We start from the raw sequence: 18,051 nt of genomic DNA, 5'->3' as shown, positions 1-18,051 counted from the left end.
TGGTCCCATCTGTTTTTGTTGTTGTCATTATTGTTTTTATTTAATGATTTATTTCATCCTTTTAAAAATCTATTTATCTTTGGCCGAATACCTAATATTACTGAAGTAGCTGATGCATAATTTAAGTAAAAAATAATCTGCATTTAGCATTTAGAGAATCTAGAAAGTTCAATGCAATCACCAGCTTTGTTTTTTGATAGGTATGCAACCAGCACCTTTGCATTAAACAGGTTACTGTAGGTGTGTTGCTTCCACAGTAAAGGAAATGACTAAAAAAGAACCCCACCAACCTTTCTCTCTGGGTTTTCTTTTGTAGCCATTTCTCTCCCATCATATACTGTTTCAATATGATTGTCTGAAACTGGATGAACCTGAGCTGCCAAAACCACTAGCAAAGTTACATGAAGAACTGAGAGTTGTACTGTCTTCCCCAGCCTACACACTGACTCATTAACATGTTTTTTGAAGTCCTAGGAGCTCTGTCAAGAAGTCTATGAAGGAATCTTCAAAAAGGAAACTACTGGAGATAACCACTGAGAAACAGTGCATCGCAAGTACATATTTGGCAGAATGGCAGAAACTATAGAACATTTTCTTCCTAATTGCTCGGATAAGATAGTGCAATTCAAGATGGATTATAAGGCTATAAAATAAAAAGCATATTTTTTAAACTGGGAAATAAATTCTAAAAATAAAAATGGCAACCCTAAAAGTTTCATAAATAGAAGAACATCTACTATACTAAAGCAAGATGGAAAGTATAAAGACCAAGCTTTGAAACATACAGAAAGCAGATGAAATGTCTGTATTGTACTTACAGTGCTTTCTTGTGCTGATTTTGATGGAATAAATAGTCTTCAAAGATGTTAACAGGGCCAACACTAAATCAATCAAATAAGGTTCTAATTTTAACTACAGAGAATTTTACCTGCTTAGTCCCATGCCATGCAACTACCATTACAAGTATTTTTAGCCAAAGCTAAATATTGCATGAAATACAGAAAAAGAGGCAAAGCACTTGAAATATAGCAAAGTAATTTAGTCTTTTATTTTAGTAAAATTCTTTGTTCCCATTCCTTTCAATGACAGGGAATTTTTGAAGGAAAATCATTAGGTTGAAGGGGTTTCAGAAAGTTTATTAAAAATAAAAAAATAAAAAAAAAGTCAAGGTTTGTCTACTTTATTAATGTTAGACTCCTGAAGGCAAGCTAAAAAAAAAAAAAAAGGTAGAAAAGAATAACCAATAATGTAAAGAGAGCATCTACTTCTGGTTCACAGTTTAATTTTTCAGTTTTATCTCCCCAAAATCTAATTGGAATAGCATAGGTTCTTGTTAACTGCTCTTCTACCTGGCAGAATCTGTGCCAACATGAGGCTGTTTAAAGATCTGGTTATTACTGTGTCTTTTTACTTATAGATTTACTCATGTTACCAACATTTAGCTGCTGGCTACACAAGACATATGCTAAACAACAAACAAAAGAAAAAATAAACTGAGACCCCAATTCCTCAGTTGCAGAGGTTCTTCAGACCTGAAGATACCAGGGAGGTGATAATGTGATTTGAATTATTCTCTGTTGCTCATTATTCTTCACCTGTTCCCTTGGCATTATTATCAAAACATCTCCTCCAAATGCAATGAATTGAATAAGCTATTCTCATTATTTTGCCCACCAATTACGCTTAACTTCTTATATACCAATTTTGGTCCATTAATTTCCAATCTTAGGCTTCTTTGTTTACCATACGTTGTTTCAGTATAGTTCTTGGACTGTATCAGGAACATTCCTGGTTGTTTTGTTTAACTCCATGTTTCTGTCTTCATCTGCTGCTGATTTTTGTAAACATTTTTATGTAATACAGTGTTTTGGACTTACGCTTCTTTGGGTAGTAAAAGTATGTGTTAGTTTCTATGTGCTAGCCATTTATCCTTTTGGATCAGCATGATTTTCCCTGAAGTTGTTGATTATATGTGTCCATATAACCTGTTTTGAACAAGATGGGATGCATTCAATTTACATAATCAGCTCTGTGTACTAATTAGAGGAGCCACTATTTTCAATATCTTAGAAAAACGATGCCAGGCAAACACAAGGATATTGAAAGCATCTGCTTCTTTAATTAGTAGACAAGGGGCTTATCTTCCATTTTTATTCGGTGTTAATGTGTCAAAGTACTTTGTTACACTGAAGAGTGGTGACATTTTGATCTAGGAAGGATGAAAATAAGATGCCTCAACTAGTATTGTATAGAAGCTGCCTTTTATGCTTTACAAAGTAAACAAGATACAATACATATCCTCCCCTCAAAGAAGCATACAGGCCATATGAATCTGTGGAGTATAATGATAAGGAGATAATACATATATGAATGTTTTTGCTGAAGGCGTTTACAGGATATAGAATAGACCAAAATTGGTATTGTCGTGGTTCTGTGACATTGAGTAGATGACATCAAAAAATGGAGAATATACCATTTGTGTTGTTGCAGGCACCAGTCACAGCAGATTTTTACAAAATTTGCAATATGAATTTATTTGCCAGGTAATTCCAGCCATTGGTTCTTGCTAATCCTTTGTTTCTGTATTAAGAATTTCATGCTCAGTGCTTTCTTCACCTGAAAACAATTTAACATAATATAATTAGGCCACCACAACATTAATATTTTTATTATTATTATTTTATCAGACCTGTAAAAAACTGACCACAAGAAAATTTCTCTAGGCATAAAATCATTTTATAATTATTTTTTGTTTCCTCACCAAGTTTTGCAACATTCTTTAAAAATTATGCACACCACAGCTCTACTCAGGATTCCATTATAAGTTTCACCAAAGTGATGTGTAGAGGAAAGATATCCACAGTCCTAGGCATGACTCCCCAAATTATGCACCTAGAATCATATCACTTGTTCAAGCCTTCATATTATACAAGTAATTCAGATGATGAATATAATTCAGATGATAAACAGAGGCCTTGCATAGTGCTATTCTGGTTGTATCATACTCTAAATCATCACAACTTACCAAGCAATGCAATTTACTCTGCCAGTTTTCCTTTATTAGTATTTAATATTCTGGTCCATCTCTGAATCCAGAAGTAAATATTAAATTCACTTCTGCAAAACTTAAGGAAATATGAATAAGACTGGGTTGGCTGAGAGCCAAAGTGGATACATATTTTTCATAGACATCCCCAGACTGTAGTTAACTCTACAGAAAATCACAGATCATGATGTCACTTTAAGGGTGTTTTTAAGCTGTAAGAAAAAAGATTTCTGTAGTCATCTATGTGTCCTTCTGAATGAACTTCCTTCCTCTTACAAATAGAAGTAGTGTTTTTATCATAAGACTCAGATAAAATGCTTGATGTGGGGTAGTTCTGGAGACTACTACCGTGCTTTCCACAATGGGGTCACCAACCAAAGTCCTCACTTTTTTTTTTCCCAATGGAAGGAAGCTTTCCTCTGGGGTGAGTTGCATTTCACTTTCAGGCCAGCTAAAATGTTGTTTTCTATTCTCGACAAAGTGCTAACACTTCCCTTGAGTCTCAGCCCCTTCTCTGCCTCCTCCCTGAGTCTTATCTGGTCTGGAAGGAGGTAGAGGAGGTAAATGTTCTCCATCTGCTGGAACAGCTTCACACCACTCCTCTTCTACCAGGCTGCACATTTTTTATGACCATGATACAGAGACAGGAGACAGACATTTTTCTCTGCAAGGCTTTCTGTTTAATTAAAGGCCTATTGTGCTGTAGCTAACTCTGGTTTTTAAGGAGAGCTCTGTTTAAAATCAGAGTAATGGGTTATTACAATTCTAGAGAAGAACATTTGCAGAGAAATATTTTTCACTGGTTAAAATTTTTGTGGAATACCACAAAATACATAATAGATCCCTTAATCTCGGTGGCTATCTTGAAAACTTATTACTAATATATATATATAAATGTGTAAGTACTATTCATTTTTTTTTGAATGCTGGCATGTTGTAAAATTCTGTTTTCTTTTCATTTCAGGCTGTTGTAAATAAACTGAATCTGTACAGTAGGTTTTTGTCAGACTCCCAGAAAGACAATTTTATTTTATAGCACATCCTAGAATGACAGCCAGAAACTGTTCTGCACCACCTCAGTACAAACAAAATTAGCTTCTCACAATATTTTTGCAGATGTTAAAGGTCATTAATAGAATGAAACCAGATGACTAAAGCAATACGTTTGGAATGATTGGGTTTTATTTTTCTCTCTGGCTTAAAGACACAGAGTCCTCTTTTCTTGACTAGTTGGCTGCATTTCAACTGTTCTTTTTTTTGTTTTTCTTTTTTCTGTCTTTTCTTTCTTTCTTTCTTTTTTCTTTTTTCTTTTTTCTTTCTTTTCTTTCTTTCTTTCTTTCTTTTTTTTTTTTTGGTTGCTATTTAATGGTTTCCAAAATCATAAAAGTGGAAGTAGCAGTAGGTTATATATTTCTTGGATTACGCAACCTTACTTTTGTGAAAGATTTGGGATTTTTACAGAGATGAATATAATACTAACTGTTCAAACTACACGTTCCTGGAACAATTGTCCAATCTCCACATTTTGATCAGGGTCACACTTCTGCAATGACTGAGGGAAAGACGACTAGCAGATGCAAGAAAAGTCGTGTTCAAAATGCAACTGTATCCAGGAATAAAAAGAAAACTACCCTTAGAAAGGAAGGTAGTTCTATAGATTTTGAAGTGCGTTGTTAAAGTGAAAGCCAACGTTGGTAACAACTAAAAATTACTCTTTTTTTTTTTTTTAATAGAAAATCTGTGTCCTAGTGTGATTACTGTTTTATTGTTTATCTAGATCATATCTATGAATAGTCTTATTTCTCTTCTAATCTTATAATATTTCTACTATATCTGTATCTATACCCATAAGTTTAAATAGTATTAGGCTATTTATATGCTACCAAAATGAACAATAGATAATAATTATTTGCTTGTCAATAGCAATGTCTTAAATGCTTCTAAAGACATACAGTATGTCAAGCCACTCCAAAAACTTTCAATATATTTTGAAAAGTGCAAAACAGACCATTATAAAAGCTGGGATAAGAATGCATGTGTCCCTGTTTGGAGCATTTATAAAACAGGTATGAAGAGAGAAGGATGAGGCTACATGACATGCACATGAGTGGATATTATCAGGACACAGCAAAAATGAGACAGCAAGAATGTGAAGGAGTGATGGTGCAGATTTCACTGGTCAAGTAGAAGAGACAAAGGTGGATGAGACAGAGGCACCATTGCAGGGTCCAGACATCCAGTGGAAGGAAATGGGAGAAACCACATTGTGATAAGGATGACTTAAGAAGCCTTTTCTTACTCTAAGAATGGTAAAGCAACAAGAACGACAACCAAACAAAAACCAAACCAAACAAAAACATAAAGAACTCTCTCATGGAGAATGCAGAGTACAAGCCAGAGAAAGAGATCAGTGGATTCTTTTCTGGATTAATGCAAATTCGGGACAAAGACTCCATCTCTGTATCCAGGCAAAGATAGAAGAGAGATTTTTTGAGATACTGAAGAGGAGCAGTGAGGTTTGAACGTAAGCATGAAAGAAGTATCAACCATAAATCCATTTATGAAACAAGATCACAAATGTATTTGAAATAGGGCAGACTAAATTTTGGTGAACCAAGGCAAGAAATCTCATTTTAATGTGGCCTATTTGAGATAATGTTGGGATATTGGGTTTTAAAGCCTAGGGATATAGCCAGAGAGGCTCAAGTGAATGACTAGTGACATGACTGGGCTCAGGGAAGTAAGACAGTAACTCACTAGAAAAGAACTACAGAACTGTTAGTCACATCTTGTTTCTGGATAGGTTAGAAAGGGGTGCTACAGAAAAGAAAAAGGAGAAAAGACCAAGAATAAAAAGCTTTGAAGAAGCCTTGAAAACCTGATCCAATCCAAATTAAGATCATTCAAAGTATGAGAGGGAAATGCATAAGTTAATAATAAAAATGGAAAGTAGCCTGGTGAAGCAACAAAAGAAAAAAAAAAAACAAGAACAAAAAAGCTAGAAATGATTCATTCTCTTTCTTGAGAATAAAGAGAACAAAATTCATTTTACCTGTTTAAAACAAACAAATAAATACACAAATAAATAAATAAATATTTTTTCCATCCCCAGTAACTGAAAAGTGGGCAGATAAGCAGTGGAAGGTTCAGGTACACTGATATATCACAATATGGCAAAGTACATATTCTGTTTGTTGCTAACCAATTGCTGTGAATTTTCTGGCACATACTACATGCTGGATAGTTTTGTTAGGACATCATCCCAAAAGATGTTTATTTTTTTTTATTTTTTCATTGTCTTAGAATTTATTAGTAGGACTTGTGCAATGCTTTTGTCTGAGTAGATCTGACAGACAGCTGGGCTGTATGGCAAATACAGCAAGGATGAATAACTGAGGTGGATGGGGGGAAATCTTTAAAGGTTAATGCAAAATATATGCAGAAGCTTTATGAGCTAGACCTTTTAAATATCATTGCTCTTTAAACAGTTATGGCATAGGAATACTTCCTACAGCAAGCATACAATGAAAAAAAACTTTAATATATTAAACTACTGGGTAATGTTCCCCAGCCTGTTAGAGATACGTATGGCAAGACCCAATAGCTTGTCTCGCTCTCCTCAAAATGTATGTGGAGAGCTGGATGAGCTATACGCACAATTATATCACCACAATTTTACAAGAACAAAATGATGTGGTCAGTTTCTATTCTAGCTAAACAAATTTAGATGGATGAAAACCTCAACCAAGAGCTGTTAATTTTCATCACAATATACAAATTACAGAGGGAATACCTCTAAATCACTGATATTGTTAACAGCTAAGCAATCTCTAAGGGCAGGATTAGAGGAAAGACCCCTCTGAAAGCACTATTTTTCACAAGGGCAAATTGGTAAGTAGTAACAGAGTGGATTTTCTTTTTGTTGAATCTCATGGAAAACTGTTTTACTTAAGAATGCTGTCAAATTTGCCTTTATCTACTAGAATATTTGTATAGACAGGCCTCTGGGAGCCATGCTTTTCTGGTAACAGTCTTAATCTTTTGCATTTACAGAACAGTCTTCGACCACAGACCTAAAACTGCTTCCTTATGCAAAGGTCAACTGATTAATTTCTCAGGCACCTCAGTTAATATTTTCATGCCCATACTGCAGATCAGTTCAGTGCTGCATTCTGGTGTCACATGCCAAGGTCATGCACCAGCAGAGAAATCAGATTCCTAACTTCTTCTACAGACCACTAAATGACAGCCTGTCCATGCGAAGTGCCCTGTAAGCAGAAAGCCTACTGCATATAGTGCTAATAATGAGCAACAAGTCTAACTAAATAGCCTGGATATTATAGCTGTATTATCTTTACTTTGAATAGTCAAAGTGAATCACCCATTCTTTTGATATAAAACTAACCTATCAGCTCTAAGAGGCATTGGCAAAAGCCTTCCATTGTAGTTTCTTTTAGAAAGCCCTATTTCAATTAAATATTAATATTTTTTACAGTAGTTTTCCACTCGATTCCAAATGGGAGGGGGGTCACATAACTGTGTTAACCTTTGGCTAATGTTAACTTGTTAAGTATATCCTTCAGCTGCCAAACAATAATGTATGTGGAAAGACTTAATTCTGTCAAAAAACACTATAGGAAAAGCTTAATTCTGTCAAAAAGCAAGCAATTTAAATATTATTATTTGTATGTCTGAACGTAATTCCTAGAATCAATAATGCAATAAAGCAAATATATTTAGAAACTATTGGGATGTAGACAGGCTTCATTTAACTCATTTTAAATAATGCAGAAAATATACTGTATGTCATTTTCCTTTAGATATATATTCACACACTGTATGTACACATTGGTTCTCTTTTAACATTTAGGGTTACTTAGCTAACAAATTAATTCTACACAATGAGCTCATGCTGCAAAACACCATGGAAAGGGAGTATTTACATATGCTAATGACTTCCAATTAAGAAACATGCAAATAATTGAGAGAAAGCAAAATTAAAACACTGTGCTAATAACCTGACAATTACAAGGAAAACTGTATTATGCAAGACTGCAAGCATAATTGCTCACACAAGGTCTATTTGACTACAAGGGTACCTAAAACAACATATGTACCAAATTCTCACCTACTGCAGCCCTTGACAGTCTTCTTCTTGGAGGACTACAGCCCTTTCAAGTGTAAGGTGAATTGCTGGGGTACCACATGGGGGTCAGTGACAGGCATGATAAGTATCAGGTTAGGAAATTCATCATGATGATGATCTTTCAGAGCCCAGTCTTTGGTGTAAGACAGAAGTGGGACTGCAGATAGTTTCTTGAGCTGCTGAACTAAGATAAGCAAAGCAGAGCAACAGCAGCTGCTTGATGGCTTGTGGTGATTGAGGATTTTCCCTTTCACAGAAAAAAACAAACAAACAAACAAACAAAAAAAAACACAAAACAACAACAACAACAACAACAACAAAAACCACAGAATTTCCTTCCACCAGAAGATTATAATTTCACAACTTGGTTTAAATTCAAATTATGATGGACGGTAGAAATTTAAAATGTCTCAGTAGAAGTCATTTTGAAAATAGAAATTCTGTTTTGAAAAGTCAAAATGTTTCCTTTAACAATGTAAAATTTTGTTTTGATAATGCCACAATTATATTTCTTGGGCCCGCAGTGTATTACTACTATAGATGATGATAATATCAGATAATTACTTAGCTATAAAATCTGTGCTATATAAAGTGAGGAAGTCATTCTTGTCTCTTCCAAGGGAAAAATTTCAGTGCTTTTGGAATGACAACAATAATGACAACAACAAAATATTAAAAGTGAAACAAACAAGCAAAGAAAACTTGGGGGGAGAGCAGTGGATGTCATCTACCTTGACTTTAGCAAGGCTTTTGATGCTGTCTCCCATGACATCCTGATAGCAAAGCTGAGAAAGTGTGGGATAGAGGAGTGGACAGTAAGGTGGGTTGAGAACTCGCTGACTGGCTGAGCTCAGAGGGTGGTGATCAGTGGCGCAGAGTCTGGCTGGAGACCTGTGACTAGCGACGTTCCCCAGGGGTCAGTGCTGGGTCCGCTCTTGTTCAACATCTTCACCGATGACCTTGATGAAGGAATAGTGTCTGCCCTCAGCAAGTACGCCGATGACACAAAGCTGGGAGGAGTGGCTGACATGCCAGAAGGCTGTGCTGCCATTCAGTGAGACCTGGACCGGCTGGAGAGATGGGCAGGAAGAAACCTAATGAGGTTTAATAAGAGCAAGTGTAGAGTCCTGCACCTGGGAAGGAACAACCAGACGTATCAGTACAGGCTGGGGGACAACCTGCTGGAGAGGAGCTCTGAGGAGAAGGACCTGGGGTCCTGGTGGACGACAGGATGACCATGAGCAAGCAGTGTGCCCTGGTGGCCAAGAGAGTCAATGGGATCCTGGCGTGCATTAAAAGGACCGTGGCCAGCAGGTCTAGGGAGGTGATCCTCTCCCTCTACTCTGCCCTGGTCAGGCCTCACCTGGAGTACTGTGTCCAGTTCTGGGCTCCCCGGTACAGAAAAGGCAGGGAACTCCTGGAAAGAGTCCAGCGAAGGGCCACAAAGAAGATACGGGGCCTGGAGCATCTTCCCTATGAAGAAAGGCTGAGAGACCTGGGTCTGTTCAGCCTGGAGAAAAGAAGACTGAGAGGGGATCTCATCAATGTGTATAAATACCTGAGGTGTGGGAGACAGAGGGATTTGGCCAACCTCTTTTCAGTGGTTTGTGGGGATAGGACAAGGGGTAATGGCCACAAGATGGAGCACAGGAAGTTCCGTACCAACATGCGAAAGAACTTCTTCACAGTGAGGGTGATGGACCACTGGAACAGGCTGCCCAGGGAGGTTGTGCAGTCTCCCTCTCTGGAGATATTCAAGGCCCGTCTGGACGCCTACCTGGGCAGCCTGCTCTAAGGAACCTGCTTTGGCAGGGGGGTTGGACCCGATGATCTTTCAAGGTCCCTTCCAACCCCTTCAATTCTGTGATTCTGTGATTCTGTGAAAACTAAACACAAACAAACAACAAACCAAAGTGCTTTTTCTTATCTTACCCAATGAAAACTTGGTTTTTAGCTTTATGTAAAATGGGAAAACATCTTTCTCAGCACACACCATCTTCCAAAGAACGATTGCCTTGACCCTCTTCTCTGTATTTTCTCATCTCTCAGACCCAATAATTTGTGGGAGCTCCACCTTTGCCCCACAAGCACTGAGGCAAGGACACTGACACAGCAGAAATACAAGTACAAATTCTTGCATGAATTTGTGAACTGTGAGGGCTATAGCATGTTGATTCAAAAAAGGCTCACCTTTGCCAGCATACATCATTGTCTATGTATTTGCTTGTACTACAAAAATTAAGGCAACTTTGCTGCTAACAGTAGAGGTGAACCTAAAGACAGGGAAAAGAGAAGATAATTTTTTTCTTTCTTTCTTTTTTTTTTTCCCTACCACTTTTCTGATCTAGTTCTTATAGTTTGTGTTGATGGCACCATTAGGTCTGTAAGGCTTTGTAGATATTTAGGACTTGATTACTTTAACGGATGAGACTCATCTTTCTCTGTGTTTGTATTGCCAGATTCTAATCCAGCATCATATTTTATCTGCTAGAAAATAATTTTTAACCTTATAGTATATTCATGCCATTTCCTCAGCAGGTCATTTCAAAAACTCTCCTTAATGATAATACAAATCATATAGAAATAGAATAGAATTTAGTTTTCCATATTACCTTTCACACTTCAGGAATTTCAAACATATTTGCAATAGGTGACGATGATGGCAGTGGTGACTGTGACTGACATTCCAGTTGTCTGGCACTGTAGCTTGCATACTATCTTGAATGTTAAAACTTTTCCTTAGAGAGGGAACATTCATTCCCAGATGTTTTTTTTAAACATAGGAAATCACATATTATACTTCATTTCGCGTGATCTTGCACAAAGTTAGGTAGATACCAGAGTTAAGGGTCTTCTCTATAAAACTGTCCTAAAAACCTTTGTGGATATTTCTACATAAGATATACAAGAGGCCAAAGGAGTAAAAGTATATATATTTATAAGTCTTATAAGACTGCCATACTACAATCACACTACTATATAAGAGTCAGATTTGATGTACCTTTAATATGTATGCTTACAAACATACCCATGGCACCTCCTCTGATAGATGAAAAAAATATTGAAAGACAATACTAGTTTATATCACAACATTTGCCTGGTAAAACAGCTGTTGGCATTGCTTGACGTTTTGGTTATTGAAAAACAAACCTGTCCTGAATTAATGATGGGCGGTCTTCAAAAGGTTCAGAGTTCTGGTTTGATTCAGATAAGCTTATCCAAAGCTTATCCAATCCTCAAGTCTGCAAAACTGAGCTGAAAATTTTACAAGAGCATGCTTTCTGATGAGATTTAATGTACTTCTTTTTCCAGCTGAAATTACTGCAAGCACAGCCTCTTGCACTGAATTTCTACACTTTTATCTGCTTAGAACAAAGGAAATATTTCAGAACACTGCATGAGTGACTAATTTTAACTATCCAAACAGCTACTACCATCCTGTCAGGAAAGAAACCATACGTCTTATGAATCTGATCAAAATTAATCAGCAGATTTGGAGCAATAAAGCTCATAGCTGACAAAAAAACAATATAGAGACCAAGAAATACTCATAAAACAACAACAACAACAACAACAAAACACTTTGATAGTTATTTTGTGTTTACTAGTAAATGTGTGAAAACTTCTTGGTCTTTTATTTACCCAACTGTGACCAGCAAATATGAATACAGAAAGTCCTAAATCCCTCATCCACTTGGGGAAGAGGGTTTGTTTTGGTGTTTAGAGCAACAGTTTGAGAGTCAGGAAACTCAGTCCCTAATCATCCCTCTGCTTGACTGCACTCCTTGTTTCCAGCCCTTCTCAGAATTCGCCTTCTCTGCCATCCAGAGAGATGACTGCAGCTTTAGACTGTGGCTCGGGTACCTCTAAATCATTCTGGATACAGTTATTGTGTCATCAGGAATGCACTCACGTCATCACGAGCCCATGGATGTATGGGGCCCTGAGCAAGTACACAGCAAGTTGACATTGATGCTCCTGAGTCTACAGCAGCCAATGTCTGCATTTATATGCAAACCTCTCCCACACTGCCGTGGGACATTAAATGAGCCTTTTATCCACATAAATAAGCTGTTAGCTGTCATATGGCAAGAAGGGTTATGCATATGTACACTTGGCTATTTGGTAGAGTTTGCGTAAGAAAGGCACTTGGTCTTTTTGGAAATTTTGGAAGGGCTTGATTCAAGCCCTGTAAAGACAGTGGGAGCCTTTCCAGAAGCCCGTGGCATCACTGCTGGAAGAGCTCTGTGTCAACATCCAGTTTTGTCAGCAGCTTGCGCTGCTGCTTGAGACAGGTTTCTCTGTGGTGCAGGTTCGCTAATCTTTTTTTTTTTTTTTTCCTTTTAATTGTAACCCAGGGGTGATTCAATTTCTAAAAGGAAAACACTGACATTTTTTTTAGCTAAAGGGATATTTCTATTATATATTGGGTATGGGTCAACTTTTATATGCTTAGCTGATCTGAGTATAGCTATCAGTATGTTTATTCCTGTTAGACATTTCCTTCTTTCCTTTCTTTTTCCCCTTTTCCTCCCTACAGTATAAAAGTTTTATTTTATTCCATTCCAAACTATTTCTGTCTTTTTTCCTTTTCTCTCATTTTGACTTCCCAATTTTTTTTCAGGTCTTAAATGGAATGTGAACTCTACAAAGTGTTGTTTCAAATTCGCTGTGTTCAACCACATTTAGACTTAGGCAATCTTGCCCAGTCCATCTGTTGATATGGCAGTCTTCTGCTGTTGGTCAGCCAGTGAATGAAGTCTCAGAAGACTGAGTAAAGTTGTACTACTGAACCACCCCCCACCACATTGCACTTACCATTTTACAAGCTGGAAGAGCAGGCAACATGAATGCTTAAGCATAGTGTTGTACAAATTTTTGTTTTCATACCATATATTTTTAAGAAAAAAAAAAAAGAGTGTTATTTCCAAGTTTCCATCACTGATACACATCTGAGTGGAAAATACAGAATCAAAGGAAGGTGTCATAATCCATTGTTTAACCTTTTCTCTCCATGTAGTGACTTACTGATGTAGGAAAGTACATGTGCATGGTGTTTAACAGGCAGACAGGGGAGAAACAACATGAACCAAAGGATTTGCAATCTGTGGACCAGCTGTGTGATTAGAGCTGGTTGAAGAAATCTCTATAGCCATGCAGAGTCTTCTGGTGCCAGCTGTGCTGCCTACAGAGCACAGACATTTGATTTCAGCATTTGAGACAAAGAAGACAAATTGTAAATGGAAGATATAGTGCATGGATGTCACTAAATGTAACAATTTTACAGGCTTGTGAATGTAGGTAAATGTATAACCAGGTATCAGAGATACGCCAGGTTGTTGGAGAAAACACAGCCACACTCATTAGTTTCTAATGTTTTCATTTCTTTGATTATTTCCTTAATTACATTTTTTTTTAATATTCTCATAATAATAATAATAATAATAATAATTATTATTATTTTTCTCCACTTAAAAGGAAGCTGAATGAAAGGATGGTTATGTGTAGGAGGAGAGTGGAGGCTGGCAGATTGTGTTCGGCATCCTCCACATTCCCTTATTAGTTTAGTCAGACACATTAGTTCACATTATGAGAAACAGATGAGAAACTGTTAAAACATACATTATGAGAAACATTAAGAGAAGCTGCTAAGCATATATCTAAATAATGCTAAACCAACAGCGACTCCAGCTGAGGACCAGCTGACTCACCAAGCTCTGTAAATCTAATCTTCACAGCACTCACACAGTATGCACTCACACAGTATGCAGATTCCTACTAACCATCGGACAGGTTGAGTTGTAATGCTGAGTAATCATTGCATAAACCCTGAGTGGAAGAGATGAAAGAGGGCAAAACACAGAGGCAGTAGCACTTCAGCGAAAGGAATTGATGATAGCATATACTTTGTCTATGCTATACATATTCTTCAGCACAACTTACAACTTTCAGCGAGTCTAGACATTTTATTGAGTGTGTTACATCACATTTCCATAAGCTTTTCTTTCCCTTCAGTTTTATTCTCATGTTGCAGAAAGGTCAATTTACTCTCTGTGCAAAAAATTCAGCTAAAATGTCTCAAGTGTAATGAAGTTCTAAGGAGATAAAAAAGGATATATTTTGTAGAAAATTGTCTACAGAAAACCATCTGTGTTTTGGCTGAAATTTTACAATACTTATGATTGCACAACTTGCCTTTGTTTTGCACTGGCCCATGGAAAATATCAACAGGACTGGTATGATATTCAGCTCTACCAATATTTTGACTATTTCAGTTAACATGGTTTGATGATCAGTCCTTAACTGAAAGGAAAACTGCAGTGTTTGTGTGAGATGAGGTCACTCCACGTCACCCAGAATGGCTTTTCCATATAATTTTTTTCTAACACTGGGATTTAACATCAGCATCTCCAACTCTTTAAGTATCATACATATCATAGTATCATCAATAATTTTCACTATTCTTTCAAGTTTTCTTTCAAAAACAAGACATTTCTTTCTTCACACGGCTGTCTTCATGCCAACCACCTGATTTATAGGAAAAGTCTTGCAAGAGAGACTTACAGTTTGCTCTTTTGATATTGCACAAAAAATCATGAATGATTTATTTATTTTTTAAGGAGGATGCAGGTCCTTTTTAGATATTTAGGAAATGTCAGTGATTACATGACAACCATTGCCAAAAATACTATGTAAATACAGTATTTACATACTATAATGCTAAATGCTAAAATGCTATGTAAGATATGGCATTTTCCCTGTAAAGCAAAAATAAATATAAATACAATACAAAACAAAACAAAACTTAATTATAGCCTCTGGTAGCAAATGTTGGGCTTTTAATAATTACTAAAGAAAGACAAATCATTGCTAATAAATAATGTACACTATGTAGTACACAAGTCCCCTAATAGGATCACAATAATTTTGAGTGTACATGTTTGCATGTGAAGACAGATACATTCCTGTTCCAAAGCAACCAGAATTAGAAAGCAATGTGGGGTCGTCATTCTCCCGTTTTTGGCTCTTCTTTCTTTTTAAGCCCATCTGGCTGTGTCCCTGCACCTGGCACCTCACCAGCTCATCTGCCTGCCAGTGCTTACCTTTACAAGGCTTTGTGGCAGTCTGCCATCTCTCTGTCTTGCAAACGTTTCGATTTTTGCCATGTTATGCCTTGATTTCACACCCCGTTTAATTTCTCTTAAGATCTTCCTGCTTTCTGCTTGTGCTGGTAGAGCTTTTTTACTGCATCCAGCCTTCGTTTCCAGCCTGTAGTCTGGTTCTGTTAGCATATTGGTTTCACAGCTTTGAGCTAGATGCAACATGTTGTGCTCCAAAGCAAAACATGTTGCTTAAGGCCAACTTCTTTTAGCATAAACGTGCTGCCGTTCTACTACATTCTCTATGCAGAGAGTCCTCTCCTGTTATGCTTAGATTTCTTAACTTCCTTGTATCTCTCCATGGATAGATGAAGTCCATTATTTTTTCTTTCTTCATTAAGGCTTAAAAACATAGCATAGACTGGCATTTATTGCTATGTGTCTAAAGCATATCGTACATCAAATTATAGGTGATTGCAAAGTGCTTTTCCAAATACATTTTTTAAAAATTCAGCCCAACTTATATTAAAAGTTGTGGTTTAAAGCCAGCAGGCATCTCAGCCCCACACAGCCACTTGCTCACTCTCCCCAGGTGGGATGGAGAATCAGGTGAAAGTTTGATATCGCTTGGGTTGGAGTAAAGACAGTTTACAAGGTAAGACAAAAGCCATGCGCAAGCAAAGTAAAACCAGGAATCCATTCACTGCTTCACATCGGCAGGCAGGGGTTCAGCCACATACAGGAGGTCAGGGATCATCAGATGTAGTGGTTTCTTGGGAAGGCAAACACCATCACTCCAAATATTCCACCTTCTTTATCCCAGCTTTTATTGCTGGGCATGATGCCCTATGGTATGGGACATCCTTTTGGCCAACCTGGGCCAGCTGCCCTGGCTGTGTCCCCTCCCAGCTCCTGGTGCACCCCCAGCCTCGTCACCGGCAGGGCAGCACGAGGAGCTGGAAAGGCCTTGGCTCTGTGTGAGCACTGCTCTGCAACAGCTGAAAACATCAGCATGTTATCACCACTATTTTCCTCAAAAATCCAAAGCACAGCATTACATAAGACTCTATGAAGAAAATTAACTCTATCCCAGCAAAAACCATGACAAAGGTGGAGGTAGACTATTAACATTGCTTCAGAAGTTTTCCTTCACATTTTAAATGGATTTACTCCAGCCATATTTGTACCTCTTTTGCATTAATTTTTTATTAGCATTCCTGTTAATGAGAAAACAATGACACAAATGCAATTCAAAACCAAATTTGAAATTTCCACACACAAATATTTCTACCGCCTATAGTTGCATGTATTAGGGAAAAAGGCAAAGGCATGTGATGCATTTAATAAGTGATGACTAGCTAACATTAATGAAATCAAGGTTATTAAACAAAGAATAATTGCAGAAGACTTTCTATGTTTGATCTGCAGTTAAAGAAATGTAACTAAAAATGTGGTTGGTTAATTTTGAACAACAAATCTACTTGACTGAGGAAAAAACTTTTATTTGCTTGCATACACTGCATAAACAGAATTTGAGGTTAAGCAGGTTAGATAAATAATTCCTTGTGAATTATTTGCTCAGCAATAATACAGCTTCATTTTTTCCTGTTGTTGTTACCTTTAACATTACCTCCTTTTTACCCTTCTCAATTCTTCTGCAGAAAGACAAAATTGATAGCTATATAGGAGGAGTAGCTGACAGCTTAATGAACAATTATTAGGGTCTCAGGCATATTTTCCAACAGTTGTTCATGAAGAGATGGGTGGTATAATCCACAGCACTGTTTAAGTGGAGCCTCTTTTGTCAGTGCCTGCTATTAGAGAGCTTAGCACTCAGTTGGACTAGAGTGTTTGCATCTCTTTTAAGCAAATTTCCAGTTGTCGGTGGCTGAAAGCAAGCTGCAGCACAAGTGGGACCTCTCTTTCTGTCTCAACGGATACAGAGAAGCCATGCACTGTTCAGAGGAACTAAACGTTGGCTGTGTTTTGGGCAGATTTTTTGAAGTGAAATAGGGTGTTAAAAATTATTTCTCTCTTTGTTATAAAAAAAAAAAAAAGGAAGGAAAATTGTGACGTTGGAAAGCAAATACTGATAGGGACTCAGAGTTCATCTTAGTAACTCCAGCCTATGCTATATCTTTGAAAGATCAAGGAATCAGAGAAATCAAGATTTTTCTAGTGTACTGAGCCATAGTTGGTAAGGCCTTGGTTTTAAGAACTGTGAAGTATAGATTTTTATTTATTTTTTTTCAGTTAACCCAGGTAGTTAAAGAGAGTTTCATGATTAATTGTGAATGCAATTGTCCAGATTGTAAACTAAAAGGGTAGACACTGCTTTTCTCTTAAATAGTCCCATCTACTCCTCCTGCTGAGTAGACTGATTTACAAGATAGCCCTGGGTTGGTGGCACTAATGGAAGTTGAGTGTTGTCAGTACTGCAGCCTGTTACCCTGTACAATTAATTACCAAGGATAATTTTTATTATAATATTTATCTTGGTCAAGTTAATTTTGTGATTTCTACTAAGACCCTCAGGACAACCTAAAATCAATAACCTATGTAGTTGTAAGTGATGTCCATGTGAAATTTTTATAATAAATTTGTCATTTAAGGCAAAGACAATTTCTCCAGAAAGCAAAAAACTATGTATTTTTTGCTTTACTTAAAGGTCCAATATTAATACGTAGAGGGTACTCAACAGAAGGACTCCGAGAGATGATCTGCATTGATTTTGGCAAGGTAGAACTTGATAGTCACAA

This window comes from Anser cygnoides, chromosome 2 (genome assembly GCF_040182565.1).
Source record: "Anser cygnoides isolate HZ-2024a breed goose chromosome 2, Taihu_goose_T2T_genome, whole genome shotgun sequence".
NCBI lineage: Eukaryota > Metazoa > Chordata > Aves > Anseriformes > Anatidae > Anser > Anser cygnoides.
This window is presented reverse-complemented; position numbering follows the sequence as displayed.